Source organism: Heterodontus francisci, unplaced genomic scaffold (assembly GCF_036365525.1).
Source record: "Heterodontus francisci isolate sHetFra1 unplaced genomic scaffold, sHetFra1.hap1 HAP1_SCAFFOLD_59, whole genome shotgun sequence".
Taxonomy (NCBI): Eukaryota; Metazoa; Chordata; class Chondrichthyes; order Heterodontiformes; family Heterodontidae; genus Heterodontus; species Heterodontus francisci.
Window position 1 is genome coordinate 643,451 of NW_027140758.1, and position 26,056 is coordinate 669,506.

Consider the following 26,056-nt stretch of genomic DNA (forward strand, 5'->3'; position numbering starts at 1 on the left):
ATTGCAACAAGACATCTTTACTCCTGTACTCATGACCCCTCGTGTGAAGGCCAACATACCATTTGCCTTTCTAATTGATTGCTGCACCTGCACAAGAGCTTTTAGTGTCTCATGAAGAAGGACACCCAGGTCCCTTTGGACATCAACACTTCCCAACCTCTCACCATTTAAGAAATACTCTGTCTTTCTGTTTATTCCACCAAAGTGGAGAACTTCACACTTACTCACATTATATTCCATCTGCCATGTTCTTTCCCATTCACTTAGCCTCTCCAGGTTTCCTGGAAGCCTCTCTGCATCCTTCTCACAGCTCACACTTCACCTAGCTTTGTGTCATCTGCAAACTTGGAAATATTACATTTAATCCCTGCATCCAAATCATTTATTTCGGTTGTTAACAGCTGTGGCTCCAACACTGATCCTTGCAGTACCCCAATAGTAACAGCCTGCCATCCTGAGGAGGACCCGTTATTCCTGCTCTCTGTTTTCGGTCTGTTAACCAATTCTCAATCCATACCAGTATATTATCTCCAATACTATGTGCTCTAATTTTGTTTACTCACCTCCTGTGTGGGACATTACCAAAGCATCCACTGGTTCTCCTTTATCTGTTCTCCAGGTAACATCCTCAAAAAACTCAACGGGTTTTTTCAAACCTGTTTTCCTTTTCATAAATCTATGTTGACTCTGCCCAATCATATCATTATTTTCTAACTGTCTAGTTATCACATCCTTTATAATTGGTGTATTCTTCTCCATGCTGCTATTGTACACTTTCAGTGACTCAGATGGGGGTGTTCACCTGTATATCAGAGCTGACGACAAGCTGTTCATCTTGGCAAGACTCCACTTGGACGTAGACACTTGGACGTAGAGACTCCACTTTCCATCAACATTGACAACATCACTTTGGAGGTTGTCAACAGCTTCACATACCTTGGATCAACAATCACCAGCAATCTGTCCCTTGATGCTGAAATCAGCACCAGGATTGCCAATGCTGCAGCTGTCATGTCAAAGTTGAGAAGACGGGTGTGAACCGACAGCAAACTGACCGTAAATACAAAGCTCCACGTGTACCAGGCTTGTGTTCTCAGCACCCTCCTTTATAGTAGAGAATCATCAACAACTTATGCAAGCCAAGAAAAGCAGCTGAACAGCTTCCACCTCCACTGCCTCAGATGGATATTGGACATCTCCTGGCAGGACAGAGTGCCGAATGAGGAAGTACACCAGCGTGCAGGGATCCACAGCATGTTTGCCCTCTTGAGTCAGAGGCGGCTCTGTTGACTGGGCCAAATGAATGACAGTCACATTGCCAAATACATGCTCTGTGGTGAGCTTGCGATAAGCACAAGACCAACAGGTCAGGGAAAAAATCAAGTTATTTGGAGAGGTTTGAGTTAATTAAGGAGAGTGGGCATGGATTAATAAATGAAAGTTCATGCTTGATGAATCTAACTGCATTTTTTGATAAACTATCTGAGAAAGTTGATGAAGGGAATGCAGTGGAAGTTGTTTATATGGATTTTACAAAAGCATTTTATAAAGTACCACATAAAAGGGTAGTTAACAAAATTGAGGTTCATGGATTAGGAGGGTCAGTGTCCATTTGGATAGGAAATTGTTTTAAGGACAGAAAACAGCGAGTCATATGAAATGGTTCTTGGTCAGACCGGAGGATAGTCGACAGTGGTGTTCCCCAAGGGTCAGTGCTGGAACCATTGCTTTTTTTTGCTACAGATTAATGACTTGGATCTTGGAATATCGAGTAGAATCTCAAAATATGCCGATGACACCAAACTTGGAGGAGTGGCAAACAGTGAGGATGATATGAACTGCCTGAAACAGGATAGTTATCGGGTAGCAGGATGGGCAGACAGGTGGCAGATGGAATTTAATAGTGACAAGTGTGAGGTGATGCATTTTAGCAGAAGGAATAGGGAGAGGCAATATATACTCAATGCTACATTTCTGAAGAGTGTGCTGGAATAGAGGGACCTGGAGTACATGTCCATCATTCTTTGAAGTTGGCAAGACATATTGCGAGAGTGGTTAGCAAAGCATGTGGGATCTTGGGCTTTATAAATAGAGACATTGAGTACATAAGCAGGGTTGTTATGCTGAACTCTGGTTAGACCCCAATTGGAGTGTTGCATTCAGATCTGCTCACCAATCTTTAGAAAGGATGTGCGGATTCTTGAGAGGATGCAGAGGATATTTACCAGAATAGTTCCAGGGATGGAGGGTTTTAGTTTCAAGGTTAGGTTAGAAAAACAGGGTTTTTTCTGCCTGTATCAAAGGAGATTGAGGGAAGAATTGATAGAGGTGTCGAAGGCTATGACAGTTTTAGATAAGTTGGCAAAGAAAAATTGTTCCCATTAATATTGGTACAAGGACTAGGGGATTCAGATTGAAGGTTTTGGACAAGAGATGCAGGGGGAATGTGCGGAAGAGCTTTTTTACACAGTGATTGGTAATGATCTGTAACTCGCTGCCCCCGAGGGCGGAGGAAGTGGAGACAATCGTTGGTTACAAAAGGAATTTCGATGGGCATTTGAAGGAAATAAATTTACAGGGCTAGGGGGATCGAGCAGACGAGTGGGACTGACTGGATCGCTCCATGGAGAGCTGGCCTGTACTCGATGGGGCAAATGGCCTCCTTCCATACCACAAATGACCCAATGACTCGATGAGTCCATGTCATTCTCAGAATCAAGACAACAGAGTGACAGATTTAACACAACATTATAACATATGTTTTGTTTGACAAAATCAATAATAACTCGTCTCCACTCCTAGTATTTCTAAATCCCACACATTCACTATAATGTCAACAATTATTTCCTGTTGTGTCTCTCTCAGATTTGTAAACTTCACTATTTTGGAGTGAGGTGACATCTACTGGCGGGAAGCAAGAACTGCAATCAAGCAGCAGAAACTCCACAGTCTGTCAGGGTTAAAGAAACATTGCAATATGAGAAATAGTGAAGGGGTTTGATCGGGTTGATGGAAACATGATTCCACTTGTGGTATCGTATGAAGCAAGGGCCGGAAATATAAAATTGTCATTAATAAAAGAAATGAGGACTTCATGAAAAATGCATTTGCTTAGAGAATGGTTATAGAGATATACAGCACTGATATAGGCCCTTTGGCCCACTGAGTCTGCACTGACCATCAACCACCCATTTATACTAATCCTATGTTAACCCAGAATTCCCTACCACATCCCCACATTTCTCCTATAACCTACCCTGGGGCCAATTTAAAACAGTCAATTTATATATCAACCCACAAGTCTTTCGTTGTGGGAGGAAACCAGAGTACCTTGTGGAAGCCCACATAAACAACTTGCAAACTCCACACAGGCAGTATACAGAACTGAATCGGGGTCATTGAAGTTGTGAAGCTACAGTGCTCACCACTGCACCACCCTTAGAATGTGGATTGAGTAAAAAGTGAGATTGGATGGACAGAAGCAGTCTGAAAAGATGGCTCAAACAAAAGGTGAAAACCCTGAAATGTTAACTCTGTTTCTCTCTCCACAGATGCTGTCAGAGGTGCTGAGTATTTCCAGCACTTTCTGTTTTTATTTCAGCTTTGTAGGATATTGTTTTGATCTGAAAAAAATGCATGATCGGCTGTGGGTGCCAGTGAAATTCCACAGGAGCGAATAAAAACCATGCCAACGGTGGCTCGTTGGTCCAGGGGTATGATTCTTGCTTTGGGTATATAAGTGATTAATATGTGAGAGGTCCTGGGTTCAAATCCCAGACGAGCCCTTCTCTGTTGCCATGTTTAGTTAAAGGTCATCGATTGCTTTCAGCCTTCCAGAAAGCGGAATCGATTACCAAACTGAGCCTGCTTGAGGAACGGGGAACTGGATTCAAAGAGCTTGTCGACAAAATTGAAATGAACAAAATATACATAATGTCAAGTGGGAATATAAGGTTGCAACAGTAACTAAAGGCCTGCTCGGGTCAGCAAATGAAACCCGACCCAAGCCTGACAGCACCACATCCGACCTGGTCCGAGTCCTTTCATTTTTTTCCCGTGCCCGAACTGACCACCAGAATGTTCAGTTAAACTTGCTTCCGTTTTTCACTTTTTAAGCTTGAGCAGGTAAGGCAACAAAAACTGTAACTGGACTTGAAAGGTTGTTGAAATGTACATTAAGATTAGAGCTACGTACCGGAGGTGATGAGCTGAAGATTGTTACCATAGAAGTTAGTGATTGCTAGGTCACTAGTTAAAGAGAAACTCATGGAGTTGTGCCCAGACAGATTGTCTCACACTGTATTGATTAAAATATTGCCCGAAGGATAGAAAATATCATTATACATTCCCTAGACTCCTGCTTTACAGGTTGAAATACTTTCTGCAAGTTTATCCAGAGAGCAGCTGAGATGCAGAGACCAGGAAGGTCTTGAGTGATTAATTATTATAAAATATACATTCTTACATTAAAGAGATTGTGCTCTACCTTCGATGGAATCGCTCACTGCAGACTAGTGCGGAGTGTTTCCCGCCTTGACGTCCTGGCTGTCACTGGATCTTGAGTCCAGGCCTCTGGATTACTGGTCCAGTAATCTTTGAAATTTCTCCCTTGATCTAATATTTTAATCTGGTAAGTCAGATTTTACAAAAAAAAATTAAATGATTTAAGACTGCTTCATGTTCAGCAGTGCCAAATGAATAAAGAAATTCAAATATATTCAAAATTATATATCAACTATTAAATACTAATGCCCAGCTTTGAATACAAAAAATGCCTCTAATTGTGTTCTGGTCTGGAATGGAATTCTTCAGTGTTTCTGTTTAGCTTGGATTGACTCATCAATTTTCTTGTTTTTCACTTTGTCGATGCCTTTGAATAATTGTGGATCCTTCTTCAGGGTGTCTTCTTTCACCAGGTAGTTCTGACCTCTGATGATGTTGATCGTAATCAGCTTCAATTTGCTGATAGTTTTGGAAGTGAGCAGATTTCCTTTGCTTGAGTTTACAACATGGAATTTAGTCTGACGTATGGAGCCATGGGAGGATTTGAAAGCTGCCCTTGCATTGGAGCATACAGTTGCATCCATCCAAACAGAGGTACAGTAGAAGTGACATATTTAGTTCAGTCTGTCGATCATGGGACTTTTAATCTTAAGGTTGTGAGTTTGAGCGCCATTTAGTTTTTCCATTTTTTAGGCTTCATTAGCAGAGAGTACAAGGAGTGTTTGAAATGAAATTCAACAACAGTATGAGAAACGCTCTCTTTCATTCGGGACTCTCGCGAGCGAGGAGTGAACAGCTGGGAAGTCAATTTCATCGGGAGTTTCGGTGGAGCAGGGACTGCTGGGTAAGTAGAAACCTATATATTTGGGCTGTGTAAATTCTCTTACCTTTTCGTTGTGCAGCTTTTCCAGGAACACAGGCATTGCGAGCGAGGAGTGAACAGCTGCGAAGTCAATTTCATCGGGAGTTTCGGTGGAGCAGGGACTGCTGGGTAAGTAGAAACCTACATATTTGGGCTGTGTGAATTCTCTTACCTTTTCGTTGTGCAGCTTTTCCAGGAGCACAGGCATTGCGAGCGAAGAGTGAACAGCTGGGAAGTCAATTTCATCGGGAGTTTCGGTGGAGCAGGGACTGCTGGGTAAGTAGAAACCTATATATTTGGGCTGTGTAAATTCTCTTACCTTTTCGTTGTGCAGCTTTTCCAGGAGCACAGGCATTGCGAGCGAAGAGTGAACAGCTGGGAAGTCAATTTCATCGGGAGTTTCGGTGGAGCAGGGACTGCTGGGTAAGTAGAAACCTATATATTTGGGCTGTGTAAATTCTCTTACCTTTTCGTTGTGCAGCTTTTCCAGGAGCACAGGCATTGCGAGCGAGGAGTGAACAGCTGGGAAGTCAATTTCATCGGGAGTTTCGGTGGAGCAGGGACTGCTGGGTAAGTAGAAACCTATATATTTGGGCTGTGTAAATTCTCTTACCTTTTCGTTGTGCAGCTTTTCCAGGAGCACAGGCATTGCGAGCGAAGAGTGAACAGCTGGGAATTCAATTTCATCGGGAGTTTCGGTGGAGCAGGGACTGCTGGGTAAGCAGAAACCTATATATTTGGGCTGTGTAAATTCTCTTACCTTTTCGTTGTGCAGCTTTTCCAGGAGCACAGGCATTGCGAGCGAGGAGTGAACAGCTGGGAAGTCAATTTCATCGGGAGTTTCGGTGGAGCAGGGACTGCTGGGTAAGTAGAAACCTATATATTTGGGCTGTGTAAATTCTCTTACCTTTTCGTTGTGCAGATTTTCCAGGAGCACAGGCATTGCGAGCGAGGAGTGAACAGCTGGGAAGTCAATTTCATCGGGAGTTTCGGTGGAGCAGGGACTGCTGGGTAAGTAGAAACCTATATATTTGGGCTGTGTAAATTCTCTTACCTTTTCGTTGTGCAGCTTTTCCAGGAGCACAGGCATTGCGAGCGAAGAGTGAACAGCTGGGAAGTCAATTTCATCGGGAGTTTCGGTGGAGAAGGGACTGCTGGGTAAGTAGAAACCTATATATTTGGGCTGTGTAAATTCTCTTACCTTTTCGTTGTGCAGCTTTTCCAGGAGCACAGGCATTGCGAGCGAAGAGTGAACAGCTGGGAAGTCAATTTCATCGGGAGTTTCGGTGGAGCAGGGACTGCTGGGTAAGTAGAAACCTATATATTTGGGCTGTGTAAATTCTCTTACCTTTTCGTTGTGCAGCTTTTCCAGGAGCACAGGCATTGCGAGCGAAGAGTGAACAGCTGGGAAGTCAATTTCATCGGGAGTTTCGGTGGAGCAGGGACTGCTGGGTAAGTAGAAACCTATATATTTGGGCTGTGTAAATTCTCTTACCTTTTCGTTGTGCAGCTTTTCCAGGAGCACAGGCATTGCGAGCGAAGAGTGAACAGCTGGGAAGTCAATTTCATCGGGCGTTTCGGTGGAGCAGGGACTGCTGGGTAAGTAGAAACCTACATATTTGAGCTGTTTCTGAACCCGAGACAGTACTCTTGTAGTGTCTCCCACCCGCCCTCCTCCTCTTACCCAAAAGAAGGACTCGGTTGTGTGTAGGTAAGGTAAGGCTTTTTCTATTTCTCTTCTTGTTTTATTGTGTGATTGGTTAAAAACTTGGGTATTTAGAATCGTGGGAATGGAGGTTAAGGCAGTTGAATGTTCCTCCTGCAGAATGTGGGAGGTAAGGGTCGCCAAGGGTGTCCCTGCTGACTGCATCTGCAGGAAGTGCACCCAGCTCCAGCTCCTCGAGGACCGCGTTAGGGAACTGGAGCTGGAGCTGGAGGAACTTCGGATCATTCGGGAGGCGGAGGGGATTATTGAGAGGAGTTATCGGGAGGCAGTCACACCTCAGGTAAAAGAAGAAGGTAGATGGGTTACTGTCAGGGGAAGGAGAGGGAACCAGCAGGCAGTGCAGGGATCCCCTGCGGCAGTTTCCCTCAACAACAGGTGTACCGTTTTGGATACTGTTGGGGGAGACGACTTACCAGGGGTAGGCAATGGGATACAGGTCTCTGGCGCAGAGTCTGTCCCTGTTGCTCAGAAGGGAAGGGGTAAGAGGAGCAGAGCATTAGTCATTGGGGACTCCATAGTTAGGGGAACAGATAGGAGGTTTTGTGGGAATGAGAGAGACTCACGGTTGGTGTGTTGCCTCCCAGGTGCCAGGGTACGTGATGTCTCTGATCGTGTTTTTGGGATCCTCAAGGGGGAGGGGGAGCAGCCCCAAGTCGTGGTACACATAGGCACCAACGACATAGGTAGGAAGACAGATGGGGATTTAAGGCAGAAATTCAGGGAGCTCGGGTGGAAGCTTAGAGCGAGAACAAACAGAGTTGTTATCTCTGGGTTGTTGCCCGTGCCACGTGCTAGCGAAGTGAGGAATAGGGAGAGAGAGGAGTTGAACACGTGGCTGCAGGGATGGTGTAGGAGGGAGGGTTTTGGTTTCCTGGATAATTGGGGCTCTTTCTGGGGTAGATGGGACCTCTACAAACAGGATGTTCTTCACCTGAACCAGAGGGGTACCAATATCCTGGGGGGGGGGAGATTTGCTAGTGCTCTTCGGGGGAGTTTAAACTAATTCAGCAGGGGGATGGGAACCTAAATTGTAGTTCCAGTGTGCAGGATGTTGAGAGTAGTGAGGGCAGAGATAAGGTTATAAGGACACAAGAGGGCACTGGCAAGCAAGAGCTTGGTTTAAAATGTGTCTACTTCAACGCCAGGAGCATCCGGAATAAGGTGGGTGAGTTTGCAGCATGGGTTGGTACCTGGGATCTCGATGTAGTGGCCATTTCAGAGACATGGGGAGAGCAGGGACAGGAATGGATGTTGCGGGTTCCGGGATTTAGATGTTTCACTAAGAACAGAGAAGAGGGTAAAAGAGGCGGGGGGTGTGGCATTGTTAATCAAGGAAAGTATTACAGCGGCAGAAAGGACGTTTGAGGACTCGTCTACAGAGGTAGTCTGGGCCGAGGTTAGAAACAGGAGAGGTGAGGTCACCCTGTTGGGAGTTTTCTATAGACCTCCAAATAGTTCCAGAGATGTAGAGGAAAGGATAGCAAAGATGATTCTTGACAGGAGCGAGAGTAACAGGGTACTGGTTTTGGGGGACTTTAACTTTCCAAATATTGACTGGAAATAAAGTTCGAGTACTTTAGATGGGTCTGTTTTTGTCCAGTGTGTGCAGGAGGGTTTTCTGACACAGTATGTAGACAGGTCAACCAGGGGCGATGCCACATTGGATTTGGTACTGGGTAATGAACCCGGCCAGGTGTTAGATTTAGAAGTTGGTGAGCACTTTGGTGATAGTGATCACAATTCGGTTAGGTTTACCTTAGCGATGGGCAGGGATAGGCATATACAGCAGGGCAAGAATTATAGCTGGGGGAAAGGAAATTATGATGCGATTAGGCAAGATTTAGGATGCGTAGGATGGGGAAGGAAACTGCAGGGGATGGGAACAATCGAAATGTGGAGCTTATTCAAGGAGCAACTACTGTGTGTCCTTGATAAGTATGTACCTGTCAGGCAGGGAGGAAGTTGTCGAGCGAGGGAGCTGTGGTTTATTAAAGAGGTTGAAGAGCTTGTCAAGAGGAAGAAGAAGGCTTATGTTCGGATGAGACGTGAAGGCTCAGTTAGGGCGCTTGAGAGTTACAAGCTAGCCAGGAAGGATCTAAAGGGAGATATAAGAAGAGCAAGGAGAGGACACGAGAAGTCATTGGCGGATAGGATCAAAGAAAACCCTAAGGCTTTCTATAGGTATATCAGGAATAAAAGAATGACTAGAGATAGGTTAGGGCCAAACAAGGATAGTAGTGGGAAGTTGTGTGTGGAATCGGAAGAGATAGGGGAAGTGTTAAATGAATATTTTTCGTCAGTATTTACTGTGGAGAAAGAAAATGTTGTCGAGGAGAATACTGAGATACAGACTACTAGGCTAGATGGGATTGAGGTTCACAAGGAGGAGGTGTTAGCAATTTTGGAGAGTGTGAAAATGGATAAGTCCCCTTGGCCAGATGGGATTTATCCTAGGATTCTCTGGGAAGCCAGGGAGGAGATTGCAGAACCTTTGTCCTTGATTTTTATGTCGTCATTGTCGACAGGAATAGTGCCGGAAGACTGGAGGATAGCAAATGTTGTCCCCTTGTTCAAGAAGGGGAGTAGAGACAGCCCTGGTAATTATAGACCTGCGAGCCTTACTTCGGTTGTGGGTAAAATGTTGGAAAAGGTTATAAGAGATAGGATTTATAATCATCTTGAAAAGAATAAGTTCATTAGAGATAGTCAGCACGGTTTTGTGAAGGGTAGGTCGTGCCTCACAAACCTTATTGAGTTTTTTGACAAGGTGACCAAACAGGTGGATGAGGGTAAAGCCGTGTATGTGGTATATATGGATTTCAGTAAGGCGTTTGATAAAGTTCCCCACGGTAGGCTATTGCAGAAAATACGGAAGTATGGGATTGAAGGTGAATTAGTGCTTTGGATCAGAAATTGGCTAGCTGAAAGAAGACAGAGGGTGGTGGTTAATGGGAAATGTTCATCCTGGAGTATAGTTTCTAGTGGTGTACCGCAAGGATCTGTTTTGGGGCCACTGCTGTTTGTCATTTTTATAAATGACCTGGATGAGGGTGTAGAAGGGTGGGTTAGTAAATTTGCGGATGACACGAAGGTCGGTGGAGTTGTGGATAGTGCCGAAGGATGTTGTAGGTTACAGAGGGACATAGATAGGCTGCAGAGCTGGGCTGAGAGATGGCAAATGGAGCTTAATGCGGAAAAGTGTGAGGTGATTCACTTCGGAAGGAGTAACAGGATTGCAGAATACTGGGCTAATGGGAAGATTCTTGGTAGTGTAGATGAGCAGAGAGATCTTGGTGTCCAGGTACATAAATCCATGAAAGTTGCCACCCAGGTTAATAGAGCTGTTAAGAAGGCATATGGTGTGTCAGCTTTTATTAGTAGGGGGATCGAGTTTAGGAGCCACGAGGTCATGCTGCAGCTGTACAAAACTCTGGTGCGGCCGCACCTGGAGTATTGCGTGCAGTTATGGTCACCGCATTATCGGAAGGATGTGGAAGCTCTGGAAAAGGTGCAGAGGAGATTTACGAGGATGTTGCCTGGCATGGAGGGAAGGTCTTACGAGGAAAGGCTGAGGGACTTGAGGTTGTTTTCGTTAGAGAGAAGGAGGAGAAGAGGTGACTTCACAGAGACATATAAGATAATCAGAGGGCTGGACAGGGTGGACAGTGAGAGCCTTTTTCCTCGGATGGTGATGGCAAACACGAGGGGACATAGCTTTAAGTTGAGGGGTGATAGATATAGGACAGATGTCAGAGGTAGTTTCTTTACACAGAGAGTAGTAGGGGCGTGGAACGCCCTGCCTGCAACAGTAGTAGACTCGCCAACTTTAAGGGCATTTAAGTGGTCATTGGATAGACATATGGATGAAAATGGAATAGTGTAGGTCAGATGGTTTCACAGGTCGGCGCAACATCGAGGGCTGAAGGGCCTGTACTGCGTTGTAATGTTCTATGTTCTATAACTCTCTGCAGCATCTCGCTGTGAAAGATTGAACTTTATCTCATTTCTTTTTCAGCTGGGAGTCAGTGCGGCTCAGTGGGACTTCTAGCTGTCTCCCACCTCACAATCCATCAGTGCTGAGAAAGCAATGGGAAATATTACTCATGGCTGAGCAAGCAGAGGACACCGATTTAAGGTGATTGGGAAAAGAACCAAAGGCAACGTGAGGAAAAACCTTTTTTATGCAGCAAATGGTTAAGATCTGATATGTACTGCCTGAGAGTGGACGGAGGAAGATTCAACCAACGCTTTCAAAAGGATATATGATAATTATCTGAAGGGAAAGAAAATTCAGGTTTTCATGGAATACATGAGGATGTGGCATGAGCTGAGTTGCTTGTGCAGAGAGGCAGCACAAGCACGATGAGCTGAAACCTCCTTTTGTGCTGTAGGTATTCTGTGATCTATGATTCTATACAAAGTGAAACCAACACTCACATCTGAGAAACTGACAGGTACAGTGTGAACCCCACACTAACAGACCAGCAAATGCCAGGGACAGAGTAAAACCAACAGTCCTCGACAAGAAACTGACAGATACTGTGTGAAAACCAAAAATCACTTATCAGGATTTGGCAGTTAATGTGTAAAAACCTCTCTTCAATATCCATCCTGCAAGGTACAAAGAAAATTAGGTACAAACCCAGGCTCATACTTCGAAGACTGAGAGATAAAGAGCAAAACACAGACTCACCTACAAGAGGCTGACAAGTACAGAGAATAAAATAGAGGGGGTGCAGATTAAAAACACATGCATGTAACGGATACTGATAGGGATAGAATCAAACCCTTTCTCACACATGACACGAAAATTGGTGGTGTCGTAAATAGTGAGGAGGAAAGCCTTAGATTACAGGCCAATATAGATCGTCCGAGGCAGAGAATATAAGAGCAGGGAGGTTATGACGGAGCTGTATAAAATGCTAGTTAGGCCACAGCTGGAGTACTGTGTACTGTTCTGGGCACCACACTATAGGAAGGATGTGATTGCACTGGAGAGGGTACAGAAGAGAGTCACCAGGATGTTGCCTGGGCTGGAGCATTTCAGCTATGAAGAGAGACTGAAAAGGCTAGCGTTGTTTTCCTTAGAGCAGAGAAGGCTGAGGGGAGATAAGATTGAGGTTTACAAAATTATGAGGGGCATTGATGGGTTAGATAGGAAGAAACATTTTACCTTAGCGGAGGGGTCAATAACCAGGTGGCATAGATTTAAGGTAAGGGACAGGAGGTTGAGATGGGATTTGAGGAAAAAAATTTACCCAGAGGGTGGTTGGAATCTGGAACGCACTCCCTGAAGAGGTGGTAGAGGCCGGAACCCTCACAACATTTAAGAAGTAACTGATTCGGATTTGGAATGAATTGTCTGACAGGGTGGTGGAAACAGATTCAATTATAACTTTCATAAAGGAATTGTACAAATATTTCAAAGTGAATTTCTCCAGGACTATGGGGAAATAGGCAGTGGGTTGGACTAATTGCATCATTTTTTTCACAGATTCAGCACAGGCACAAAAGACCGATTGGCCTCCTTCTGTGCTGTATGATTCTATGAAATAGTGACAGTCAGGGCAAGTCTGTAAAAGAAGGAGAAATGGAGACAGGTCAGGGAGAGCACATCACCAAAACTGGGAGATACTACATTGGACAGGGAGGGTCGGAGGGGGAGAGAGCACGTACATACAGTCAGAATCAGCACCTTCAGGGGAGGAGAGAGAGAGGAACCAGTGAGTGTAGAACTGAACCCAGCCAGAGTCAACCTGCTGAAACACCAGTGAGTTCACACTGGGGAGAGATCATTCACCTGCTCCGTGTGTGGGCAGGGGTTCACTCAGTCATCCAACCTCACTGAACATCAACTTGTTCACACTGATCAGAGACCTTTTCAATGTCCTGACTGTGAGAAGAGCTTGAAAAGCAGTAATGATCTGCTGAAACACCAACACATTCACTCTGGGGAGAGGCCGTTCCCCTGCCATGTGTGTGGGAAGGGATTCACTCAGTCATTCAATCTGCTGCAACATCAGCAAGTTCACATGTAACTGCAGGGGTTGGATTCTGCTGTTGTTGCTGCTATTCATCACTTTCAGAGACAAAGTTGTGTCTTACTTTATAACCAGTGTAGTCCAGAGCAAAAGCGTCTTCTTAATGTTGAGATAAACGGGAGAAGAAACCGGTAAGTGGCGGCGAGGATGGGGGAGGTGCTGCACCATCACTTTAATGGTGCACCCTCCCTCCCCCGGGGTCCTTGCTGCACGTCCGCCAGGCCCAGTGGCTCTGATTGGGGTCCTGAGAGCCCCTGAGACTCGGTGCAGCTGAGGCTGCGCTCACCCCCGCTCAGCTCTGTTGTGATATTGAAAATACGAAAGGCCTGTTGGACTGAGAGCTGATCTGGAATTTAGAAAGCAGCATTACTGGAGGCTCATTGCTGCTCAGCACAATCTCACCCCCCGCTCCTGGGAATTGTTGATTCTACATCCTGTAGTTCAGTTCTTCACTTAACTAGAGGGGGAGATGTGTGAGCAGAAACACAGAGCAAATTAAAAAACACAGCTGGACAGATGTGCAACAGGTCAATCTACTGTTCCAATAACTCCATCACTGACTCCCTCCTGACAGTAACCAGCCCTTTCACAGAGACTGTGGGTGGCTCTGAAAAGAGCCTTTGGTTTATTCGATGTCATTTCGGCCGCTTTCCTTTTTCTGGGAGCTCTGAGCGCTGGTTTTCTTGGGCAGCAGCAAGGCCTGGATATCAGGCAGCACCCCGCCCTGAGCGATGGTCACGTCTCCCAGCAGCTTGATGAGCTCCTCGTTGTTGTGGACGGCCAGCTGCAGGTGTCTGGGGATGATGCGGGTCTTCTTCAACGTTCCAGGGGCGGCACAGTGGCGCAGTGGTTAGCACTGCAGCCTCACAGCTCCAGCGACCCGGGTTCAATCCTGGAACTGCCTGTGTGGAGTTTGCAAGTTCTGCCTGTGTCTGCATGAGTTTTCTCCGGGTGCTCTGGTTTCCTCCCACAAGCCAAAAGACTTGCAGGTTGGTAGGTAAATTGGCCATTATAAATTGTCACTCGTTTAGGTAGGTGGTAGGGAATGTCGGGACAGGTGGGGATGTTTGGTAGGAATATGGGATTAGTGTAGGATTAGTATAAATGGGTGGTTGATGTTCGGCACAGACTCGGTGGCCCGAAGGGCCTGTTTCAGTGCTGTATCTCGAAAACTAAAAACTTCTTGTTGTCCCGGGCCACGTTACCGGCCAGCTCGAGGATTTCAGCGGTCAGATACTCGAGCACAGCAGCCAGATAGACCGGGGCTCCGGCACCCACACGCTCAGCATAGTTACCCTTTCTCAGGTGCCTGTGATCATGGCCCACCAGGAACTGCAGTCCAGCCCGTGAGGAGCGAGACTTGGCCTTGGACCGAGCTTTCCTGCCGGTCTTTCCTCTTCCAGATATTTCCACAATCTCACAAATACTTTCACAAAGAATGGATAATTTCTCAGCTTTTGTCATAAGCATGAAGCAGTTAGGATGGCCGAGTGGTCTGAGGGGCGGTGTTCAGGTCGTAGTGTTTTCTGGAGGCGTGTGTTCAAATCCCACTTCTGCCAAGTTGTGTTTTGACTGAACTGGAGGGATTTGGGAGCAGCGGTGAAGGGAGAACATGGAAGAATATTGACAAGTAAAATGAAAATGGACCCAAAGATGTTTCTTCAATACATTAGAGTAAGAGGCAACTAAAGAAAGAGGAGTGCACTGAAAAGACCAAAAAATCACAGTGATTTTTGACATCTTGCCAGGATTGAGTGGCGCGTGCACGGGATGATGTCATTTTGCAGCGCCAACGTCATCACATTTCCGCAACAAATCCATCTTCGTGCATGCGTGATAAAGCGTCATTGGGTATCTAGCCACCCGATCCCCCCACCACTTGGCTGGAGGAAGTGGCTGAATGGGAGATTTTGAAGCTGCAGCTCTCCCCCCTCGGCAACTCACTCCAGGCCTCGACGATTCCCCCCCTCAGCCGCTCGCTCCAGACCTCGCTGCTCCCCCACCCCCCCCCACTCCCCTGGCCAGTTGTTCCTCGCTTCGCACCACCCCACTCTCTGGCCACTCGCTCCAGGCCGCGCCGCTTCCCTCCTCTCAGCCACTCACTCCTACGTCGCCCCGTCACCCCTTGAGGCCCTCCTGCTTCTACAGGTGGCGCCTGGTGAAGAAATGTGGGAGCGAGTGTCACGGCCAGAGATAGCAGCTGTGGGCTGGGCTGGGACAGGGTGGGGGGTGGGGGTGCGGAGACCGAACAGCCAGAGTGCGGAATTTCGCCAGTAGGGAGGAGGGGGAGAAAGCGAGTTGCAGAGGGGGGAGAGCGGTCAGTGAGGTGGGAGCTAGTAGCTGCGTTCGGGTGAAGTCAATCCTGGTCAGTTATATAAACAAATCACAATAACGAATTGGCAGCACATTTTATCCTCTGCCCGATTTTCCTTTCCATTGATCGGGGTGCTAATTCACTATCTTCCAATGGAAATTCAATCATAAAATTCCTTTTGTATTCAACAGGATTACTGAAATGTTAAATGGATCTGAGGATTACAGTTAGTATTAGGAAACGCACCCGAGTGAATTAGCACCACAATCGATGGAAAGGAAAATCGGGGAAAGTATAAAATGTGCTGCCAATTCGTTATTGAGATTCGTTGAGTAATTCGATTCTGCCCAACACTGAAATTGGCGGCTTTTTTGAATTCAACCTTTCTGCCAGGACGACAATTTAAGCCAATGATTTGCTGTATTTTCTAATTCGAGGCTCGGCAATTGGTTAAGACATGCGAATGGGAAGAGGGTGACCAATCAGAAGTGGGCTCTGGATAGACAAGCAGAGTAAACGTTTCGGGTCAGTGACCCTTCTTCGGAACTGACCCGAAACGTTAACTCTGCTTCTCTTTCCACAGATGCTGCCAGACCTGCTGAGTGAATCCGGCATTTCTTGTTTTTGTTTCAGATTTCCAGCATCCGCAGTATTTTGCTTTTATTTTAGTGGGCTCTGGATAGCGCGGGCTCAAACTGCGGGAATTCCAGGTCCCTGAATGATTGAGCTAAAACTGATCAGTTTCACAAACCCTGTCAGTTTCAGTGCAGGAAACACCGTCTCGGGGGAAATAACATCACAAGTGGGTCTGGTTCCCGTGACCGATTCAACGGCTGCTGCAAAACTCCCGGATTCCCTCATTGCATCGAAATCATTTTGAAATTCTATGAAAACAATGAGTGATTCTGGAGGAGTGATGTGGCTTTTCATCGAGGGCATGTGTGGACGGGGGAAATAACTAAGTGGAGAGCCTCGGGCACTGTTTACACAGCCCGTTTAGAAAATCAAATCCACTGCACATCCTTGCTACAAATGAAATGTCAAATTTGGGGATTCTAGTTTTGTATCTCGAACACAGCACAGATTTATTCCAGACAGTTCGAAACAGCCTATCCCAGCTCCCGTTTCCAGGTCACTGCTCTCTCTGTGAGGCGGTGGGTGGCTCTTAGAAGAGCCTTTGTTGTGTTTGCTGGAAAGGGTCGAGTGTTCAGCCGCTGAATCCGTAGAGAGTGCGGCCCTGCCTTTTCAGAGCGTACACCACATCCGTGGCAGTGACCGTCTTGCGCTTGGCGTGTTCAGTGTAGGTGACCGCATCCCTGATCACATTCTCTAGGAAAACCTTCAACACCCCGCGAGTCTCCTCATAGATCAAACCCGAGATTCGCTTGACCCCGGCACGGCGAGCCAGGCGGCGGATTGCTGGTTTGGTGATGCCATGGATATTATCACGAAGCACTTTGCGGTGCCGCTTTGCTCCGCCTTTGCCCAGTCCTTTCCCTCTTTTACCTCTGCCAGACTTTCTTTTATTAATTTCCAAAATATACTTTATTCATAAAAATCTGTAAAAAAAAATACATTACAAAACAGTTCCAAAAAGCACCAAGTCAACCAGTACAAAGAGTGCAAAGGAGATCAGTTTCCTTCAATGCAGGAGTGAGTTGCCTCACAACCCTTCCATTTCATTGTCATGCCATGTACATTTTACAGCAAACCAATATTTTCTGGCTACAGTTCGAGTGGTTTCCCATGGATCCAGCCCCTCAGTTCAGCTTGGTGAGGGGACCTTACACAGTGGTATTTCCACATTGAGCCTTTGCTGCAGCTGCCCCAAGTTTTAGTGCGTCCCTCAGCATGTAGTCCTCGACCTTGGAATGTGTCAGTCTGCAACATTCGGTCGTGGACAACTCTTTGCGCTGGAAGACCAGCAAGCTTCGGGCAGACCAAAGAGCGTCTTTCAACGAATTGATAGTCCTCCAGCAACAGTTGATGTTTATCTCGGTGTGCGTCCCTTGGAACAGCCCATAGAGCACAGACTCCTGTGCTACAGAGCTGCTTGGGATGAACCTCGACAAAAACCACTGCATCTCTTCCACACCTGCTTCGCAAAGACACATTCCAGAAAGAGGTGGGCAACGTCTCTTTTCCACCACAGCCACCTCGAGGGCCGCGTGTGGATGGGATGAGACTTCGGGTGTGCAGGAAGGATCTGACAGGGAGGGCTCTTCTCACCATCAGCCAGGCTACATCTTGGTGCTTGTTTGAAAGTTCTGGTGATGAGGCATTCTGCCAAATGACTTTGGACTTCTGCTCAGGGGACCATCCGACAGGATCCACCATCTCCTTTTCCCTAGGGCCTTGAGGATATTCCGTGCAGACCACTGCCTGATGGATTGGTGGTCAAAGGTGTTTTTCCACAGAAACTTTTCCATGAAGGATAGGCAGTACGGCACAGTCCAACTGGATGGAGCATTCCGCGGCAATATGACCAGGCCCATCCTTTGCAACACTGTGGACAGATGGAACCACAGCACGTAGTGACACTTGAAGTTTGCAAACTGGGGATCTACACACAGCTTGATGCAGCCGCACACAAAGGTAGCCATAAGGATGAAGGCGACGTTGGGTACATTTTTCCCGCCCTTATCCAGAGGTTTGAACATCGTGTCCCTCCGGACTCGGATCATTTTGGATCCCCAGATGAAGCGGAAAATGGCTCAGGTGATCGCCACAGCGCAGGAATGCGGTATGGGCCAGAACTGCACCACGTACAGCAATGTGAGCACCTCGCCCTTGATGACCAGGTTCTTACCCATAATGGAGAGAGATCGCTGCTCCCACATGCTCAGCTTATGTTGTACCCTGGCTCCTCGCTACTTCCAGGTTTTGGTGCACGTCTCAGCCCTTCCAAACCATATCCCCAGCACCTTCAGGTAATCTGACCTAACGGTGAAGGGGACAAAGGATCGGTCAGCCGAGTTCCCAAAGAACATGGCCTCGCTCTTGCCGTGTTTAACATTGGCTCCCAAGGCCAGTTCGAGCTGGTCGCAGATGCTCATCACTCTGCGCACAGACAGTGGATCCGAGCATAAAACGGCGACGTCATCCATGTACAGGGAGGTTTTAACCTGAGTGCCTCCGCTGCCTGGGATTGTCACCCCTCTGATGCTCGCATTCTTCCTAATAGACTCAGCAAAGGGTTCAATACTGCAAACAAACAAGACAGGGGAGAGAGGACAGCCCTGTCTGACTCCAGATTGGATCGGGAAACTTTCTGATTCCCACCCATTGATTGAGACTGCACTACTGATGTTTGTGTAGAGTAGTTTGATCCAATTGCAGATTCCCTCCCCAAACCCCATTTTGGAATGCACATCCATCATGTAAGTGTGCGATATCCTGTCAAAAGCCTTCTCCTGGTCCAGGCTGATGAGGCAGGTGTCCACCCTCCTGTCCCGTACATAGGTGATCATATCCCTGAGTAGCGCAAAGCTATCAGAGATTGTCCTGCCTGGTATAGTATAGGTCTGATCAGGGTGAATCACCAACTCCAGAGCAGACTTGAATCGACTGGCTATGTCTTTTGACAGAATCTTGTAGTCAGCATGAAGCAGAAATTGGGCCACCAATTTCTGATTTCTGTCCTCTCCCCCTTCTGCTTCTCGATGAGGGTGATGATGCCTTTCCTCATGGATTCTAACATGCTGCCAGCCTGGAGCATACTCTTGTTTACTGGCAGACATGTTGATTCTTTCCTCAAATCAGTGCACAATAAAAGAGACTGATTCTGTCAGGCTCCTTTTTATACAGGCCACCTGGACCTGGCTGAGAAAGGCAGAGTGAGAGCAGGGAGGGGAGGAGACAAGAGTGAAGATTAAACAGAGAGCTAGATGGAGGAGACACCCAGAGTGACAGACAGAGAGAGAACGGCCCCTCATCTTTCAGCTCCACCTCCAGTTTCCTCCGGGCTGCCAATTTCAAACCCTTTATTAACAGTAGAACCAAAACCCAGCTCTCCACACAAACCCTTCCAGACTCGGCCTTCATAGTCAAGGCTTTCCAGAAAGCCGGAGCTTTTAAATATGGTCCCGATGCAATTAACACTCAGTAATATTCCCACCTAAACATAGTCCATTCTATACTAACAAACCTCCTCAGTAACATCACCATTTCCTCACACATCCGCTTCCAGCAGTTCACAGCACCTTACTGCAGCTGTTTCGGGAATCTCCTGTGTTAGGATTGGAGTTGGAAAGTGGCCTTTACCCGGCAGTGTTATTGTCTCACACTGAATCTGCCAGACATCCTGTTCTCTTTATTGCGAGAGAGAAAGCACGGATTTAGGAAATGTTCATTTGAAATGATCTCTATTGAGAACGAGCCCGGCCGTGGGACAGGTATTCCAGTGCAAAGAGCTGTCCATGACCGAGTGTTGCAGACTGGCACATTGCAACGTCCAAGACTATGTGCTGTGGGACGGTATTAAAGCTTGGGGAAGCCACCATGGAGACTCAATGGGGAAAGGCTGCAGTCTGAGGCCCTAGTAGGCCATAGTACAGTGAGGGGCTGGAACCCGTGAAAAATCCCTCGGGCTGTTTGCACCAGAGAATGTTTGATGTGTAATGTAAATACTGTAAATATAACCTGTGCAGGCAGGGATAGTGAGATACCTCATGTACATTATTGAAGGAAACTGATCTGTATTGTACCTTATGTAATATTAAATTTGAACTGCTTTGCAATGTAATTGCACAAATTATATGAATAAAATACATATTGTGCAAAAGAAAGCAGCTTTCCTGTCAACACACACCTTGTCTCAGGGCACAACTTTCCTGTGATCTTGTCATACACAACTTCGCTCTGTATCTTCTGACACACACACTTTACAGTCTGTCATTTCCAAAAACAAGCATTCTAAAATCAAAAGACCTTTTGTTTATTTCTCCTTTCTTTTCATTTCTCCTCTATTCTTCTCAATCACTCCCTTCAACAGTCCTATTCAGATCAAGGTGGAATGTGAATCGTGTCACAACTCACCTTACACTATTATTACCCTTCTTTTCTCTTGTCTCATTCAATGGGAAAGTTTTATTCACCAGTCTGTTGCTGTTTTACACTCTTGCCATACCATCTGGTATTGCATCCATCTGAATTCTGTGCTTTCATGGCCTTAGATTTCTTTTCCACTTCTGGATGATTTGTTTGCTTCAGTTCCATTCAACCAGGCTGGACCACAGGGAAGCTTAGAACCTTTGCCTTGGATGGGTCCACGTTGATCCATTACATTCAGAATCACCTCCTTGAAATAACTCCATAGTACAACTACAGTAACCACACAGCATCTGCTTCAAACACTCCTCCACATTTTATCTGTTCTGACCGTCAACACCTCCAGCTCTTTTGTTTAAGTGGAACCCATCAGGTGTGCATAGGCTTCTTCTATTCTGAAAGCTGTAGCACTGGTTCAGGGAATTCAGCCCTGTTTCTCTACTCGAAAGGATCAGCCATGCTTGATCTGCCTCGTATTTTGCTTTTATTGCAACGTTACAAGACCTCCAATCCTCTGGCACACACCTGTATCCAGTGAGGGATTGGAAAATGACGGTCAGACCTTCCACTATTTCTTCCCTGGCTTCTTTCAACAGCCTGGGGTACATTTCAACTGGTCCTGATGATTTATCCACATTCAACGATGCTCATCCCATTAAGACTTCCTCTCTCCTTAAGTTATCACGTCCAATACTTCACACTCCTCCTCCTTAATAACAATATCTGCATCACCCTCTCATTCGGGAAAACAGTAAAGTATTCATTCAGGATATTGGCAACATCTTCCACCCCGATACAAAGGTTACATTTTTGATCTTTTATGTGCCCTGCTGTTTGCTCAGTTGCCTCTGACTCTCATGTTTTAATGCAACATCTTTGGGTCCATTGTTACTTTGTTAGTCCATGTTCTTTCCTGCTTTCTCTTTGCTCTTCACCGCTGCTCCCAAACGCCTCCAGTGCAGTCAAAACGCAACTTGTCAGAAGTGGGACTTGAACCCACGCCTCCAATGGAGACTGCGACCTAAACGCAGCGCCTTAGACCGCTCGGCCATCCTGACTGCCGGCGATATACTATCAATGCTAAGGAAATTATTCATTCTTTGTGAAAGTATTTGTGAGATTGTGGAAATGTCTGGAAGAGGAAAGACCGGCGGGAAAGCTCGGGCCAAGGCCAAGACTCACTCCTCCCGGGCTGGACTGCAGTTCCCGGTGGGCCGTGTTCACAGGCTCCTGAGAAAGGGTAACTATGCTGAGCGTGTGGGTGCCGGAGCCCCGGTCTTTCTGGCTGCTGTGCTCGAGTATCTGACCGCTGAAATCCTCGAGCTGGCCGGCAACGCGGCCCGGGACAACAAGAAGAACCGCATCATCTCCAGACACCTGCAGCTGGCCGTCCGCAACGACGAGGAGCTCAACAAGCTGCTGGGAGGGGAGACCATCGCTCAGGGCGGGGTGCTGCCTAATATCCAGGCCGTGCTGCTGCCCAAGAAAACCAGCGCTCAGAGCTCCCAGAAAAAGTAAAGCGGCCAAAATGTCATCTAATAAACCAAAGGCTCTTTTCAGAGCCACCCACAGTCTCTGTGAAAGGGCTGGTTACTGTCAGGAGGGAATCAGAGATGGAGTTATTGGAACAGTGGATTGACCTGTTTCACATCTGTCCAGGTGTGTTTTCAGTTCCCTCTCTGGATTTCGCTCTGTTTCTCTGATCACACATCTCCCCCTCTAGTTAAGTGAAGAAGTGAACTACAGGGTGTCAGAATCAACAATTGAATAAATCCCGCTGCCTTCGATTTGATAAATCCCGAGATTATCCCGGTACATTAACGGGAACTGGTTCGGAGCTGATGAATTAATTTAATAATGGAAGTGTCCGGGTTAATTCTCTGTTTTTCATTTGGACAGTTTGAATTGTGTTTTTATTCCTCTCCGGTGATCTGAGCGCCGCTTCTCAATGAGAATCTGCTCCCGGAACAGAGTAAATGCAGGAAGGAAGAGGCCATTCTCGGGCTGTGTGTCTCTCTCCTAACCTGATCTGTTTAGACCGCACTGTTCCCAGAGGACGGAATCAGTGAGAGTTGTGCACACACAGGAGCTGAGTCCATTGCAGCGCTTTAATATGTGCCTTCCCCCCGGCCCTCCCTATTCTCCGGACGCAGAGCTGTCTGTTCCCCCCGGCGGCGGGATAGGGTCGGGGATTCTCTCCCCGCAGTGTCAGGGTCTGCAGCCCCGGGGAACTGGCGGTTTCAGTCAGAGTGACCGAGCTAACTTACATATCCTGTGTACTGATCTCCAATGGATTCAAATATTAGTGAACTCATTGGGTAATGTTTGTAAATAACCCTCATGTGAACGGACCCGGCTCCATTAATGCCTTCCAAATAAAACTGGGATCCATTTCTTTTCCCCAAATGCCAGCTAACGGATCCCAGGAGCAGGTTGAGATTGTGCTGAGCAGCAATGAGTCTCCGGTAATGCTGCTTTCTAAATTCCAGACCAGCTCTCAGTCCGACAGGCCTTTCGGGAAAGTGATGTGACAAAACAGAAACCATGTGACCGCCCCTTCAATCTAATGGGTTTGATGATGAACAGAGATGGCAGCTCTTTCCTTTGCTGATTTGGTGGCTCTGAAAAGAGCCCTTGTTACACTTGTTACTGAAGCTGGGTTTAAGGTGCGTTCCCCGCGGATGCGGCGGGCCAGCTGGATGTCTTTGGCCATGATGGACCGGGATCATTCTGGTGAATCTGCTCATTTTCCGACAGAAGCATCAGTCGCTGTTTGAACTGTTTAAAGTCAGGGGTGTATTAGCAGCCAGAAAGTGAAGGGCAGTTCATTGCTCCCTGCAGCATTATCCGCCTCTTTCAGGAGAAAAGATCAGAAACCGCTCGTTTCTGTCAGTCCCCGAGAAGCCTGTGTGAAGCGGTTAGTCGCTAATTTGTTCCTTTTACAGAGAGGAAGCTGATATTTGTCCCGTTTTAAATTGCTGAACCGGACCTTCCTCCCGCCGCTTACAGTTAACAGATTGACAAATGAAAACGATTCCTAAAATCGCGTCAGGATTTTGTGACGGTAAACACAGTAAAACAGAACATAAAATGAGAGGTTTTAAAATTGTTGCCTGAAAATTGAAATTTTCCATCACTTCAATTCCTTCCTGCTCTGGAATTGCCGGGCTTTTTCCAATTGGAAAATCTAAGCCAATGAGAACTTCTATTTACTTATATGTGATTCTCCTATTGGTTAAGAATTGGATTGAGAAGCGGGTGACCAATCAGAGACAGGGTCAAACTGCGGGGATTCCAGGCCCCCAGTAACTGAGCTGAAACTGTTCAGATTGACAAACCCTGGCAGTAGCTTCACACATTGGACACTTCACGCTGAGTCATTCAAGGTCTGGTGTGAGAGAAGCTTCAGATCCTGTCATTACTCTCTGACTCATTATTCATCCAGAACCAAACAATTAGTAAATGTGAAGCAGTGAAGAGACCTTTCACTCTCACTGCAGAATGTGTCATCTGGGGAAATAAGGAACTGTTATTTTCGGAGATTCCAGGTTCATTCCTCCCTGAACAAATCCATTCCTCACATTCCCGATCACAGCCTATCCCAGCACCTGTTGTCACCCGACTCCAGCTGAATTGGAGAAACTCATGTGTTGGGGTTTGAGTTGTGAGGTGGGGTTTCTCCGCCAGTGTTCCTGTCTTCCAGACTCTCCCCCTGAATTTGTGAACTGAGACTGTACCGAACACATCTCCAGTTAGAGTGAGGGCCGGATATCCCTCTGTTTTCTTACAGAGAGTGGGGAAAGGGCTGGGTGGAGGGGAGTCACCAGGGATCCTGGATTTACTCCAAATCATTTCCATGTGGAATCTGCAGGCGGGGCCGGGACAGGGATCATTTGATCAGGGGATCAGCTCTTTCCTGAGAGATGTGGGTGGCTCTGAGAAGAGCCTTTGTGTTCAGATGTTTCCAAGTTTCCCGCGCTCTTTCACTTCTTTCCAGACCCTGCTTTCTGAGCCTTCGCTGCTTTCGGCTTGACCTTGCTCTTCCATGTCTGCACTTTCTTCAGCGCCTTTCCACCCGCCGCACTCTTGCCTTTTTTGACCTTCTTCGCAGGAGACTTTTTCTGAAGCGCTTCTTTCTTCACCACCTTATTTGGCGTTGCCGCCGCCTTGCTGCTCGTTTTCTTGGCTGTTACTTTCTTTGTTGTCACTTTCACGTCTGCTGGTTTCTTCACTAAAGATTTCTTGTCTGCTGGTTTCTTCACTGAAGATTTCTTGTGTGCTGGTTTCTTCACCTTCTTTCCCACTTTTCCCTAGGTTTTCCTTCTTGCTGATTTTGAAGGAGGCGGAGGCTCCCTGTCCCTTGCTCTGCACCAGGGAGCCTTTGTTCACATTCCTCTTGATACTTTGCTTGATCTGGGTTTTGAGCTTCTCCCGAGTGGTAGCAGACCTGCAAGGAATCAACTACCAGCTAGCGTATAAAGAGAGACCAAGGCTCAGGGCCTTCAGTTACCTGGAGGGGAGTCGGAGAGGCAGCGGATCCTGTGAGGAATCACAATCCAGGAAGGATGAGAAGGTCATTGTCAGGGGACAGAGGAGATTAAGTTAAAGATTTACCAGTTTATAAGCAAGCGCAGAGCCAAGGAACGGTGCTGGGGCAGATCAAATAATAGGAAGCTGTGATCAGTTGGAAGGCAAAAGTGATCAAATGACAGAAGAGATGATGGTGCAAGGCAAAAGTCAGGGTAAGAAAATGTAACATTTTGTAAGCACAGATACCAGGAGTGGGGTTTGAACCCACGCAGACACATGTCTATTGGATTTTAAGTCCAACGCCTTAACCACTCGGCCATCCTGGTACATTAGCCAACCACTGAAAATGAAATTTAATGTGATCCGGGTGCCATCTGGCCTTTCACAATTTTAAGTTATGACTCCTCTCCCATGCTGAATTGGACCCTTCATTATTTATGAACCTCAATCGGATCACCCCTCAGTCTAGGTTTCTCTAAGGTGTAGGGTCCCAACTCTTTTAGTCTAACTTGATAACCAAGATGTCTTATACTGGGAATTCGTCGAATGTCTCTCCTCTGTACCCTTTCCAAAGCCTCAATATCACCCATCATGTGAGGAGACCAAGACTGGATACAATATTCCAAGTGAGTCCTGACCAAGGTTTCATAAAAGGACAAATTCGGGACATCTCAGATACTGAAGGAGTCCATGTCCAGAAGCAGCAAGACCTGGACAACATTCAGACTTGGGCTGCTAAGTGGAAAGTAACATTCACACCACATAAGTACCAGGCAATGACCATCTCCAACAAGAGAGAATGTAACCATCTCCCTTTGACGTTTAACAGCATTACCATCGCTGAATCCCCCCACCATCAACATCCTGGGGGTTACCATTGACAAAGGCTTAACTGGACCATTCATATACATACTCTGGCTACAAGAGTAAATCAGATAGTGGGAATTCTGTGATGAGTAACTCAGCTCAAGGCACATGGTGAAATGCTCATTAGGAGAGCTGGAGAAATGGACTGGTCAGGTGGGCAGAAA

General features: G+C 46.7%; 2 non-coding genes across 2 annotated transcripts; both read right to left on the reverse strand.

The window, feature by feature from the left end:
• Nucleotides 1–21,470: 21,470 nt before the first annotated feature.
• Nucleotides 21,471–21,553, reverse strand: trnal-uag (transfer RNA leucine (anticodon UAG)). The gene has a single exon. It is a non-coding gene; the product is annotated as a tRNA-Leu (tRNA).
• Nucleotides 21,554–25,268: 3,715 nt separating this feature from the next.
• trnal-uaa (transfer RNA leucine (anticodon UAA)) lies at nt 25,269–25,351 on the reverse strand. Its single transcript has one exon. It is a non-coding gene; the product is annotated as a tRNA-Leu (tRNA).
• Nucleotides 25,352–26,056: the final 705 nt, after the last annotated feature.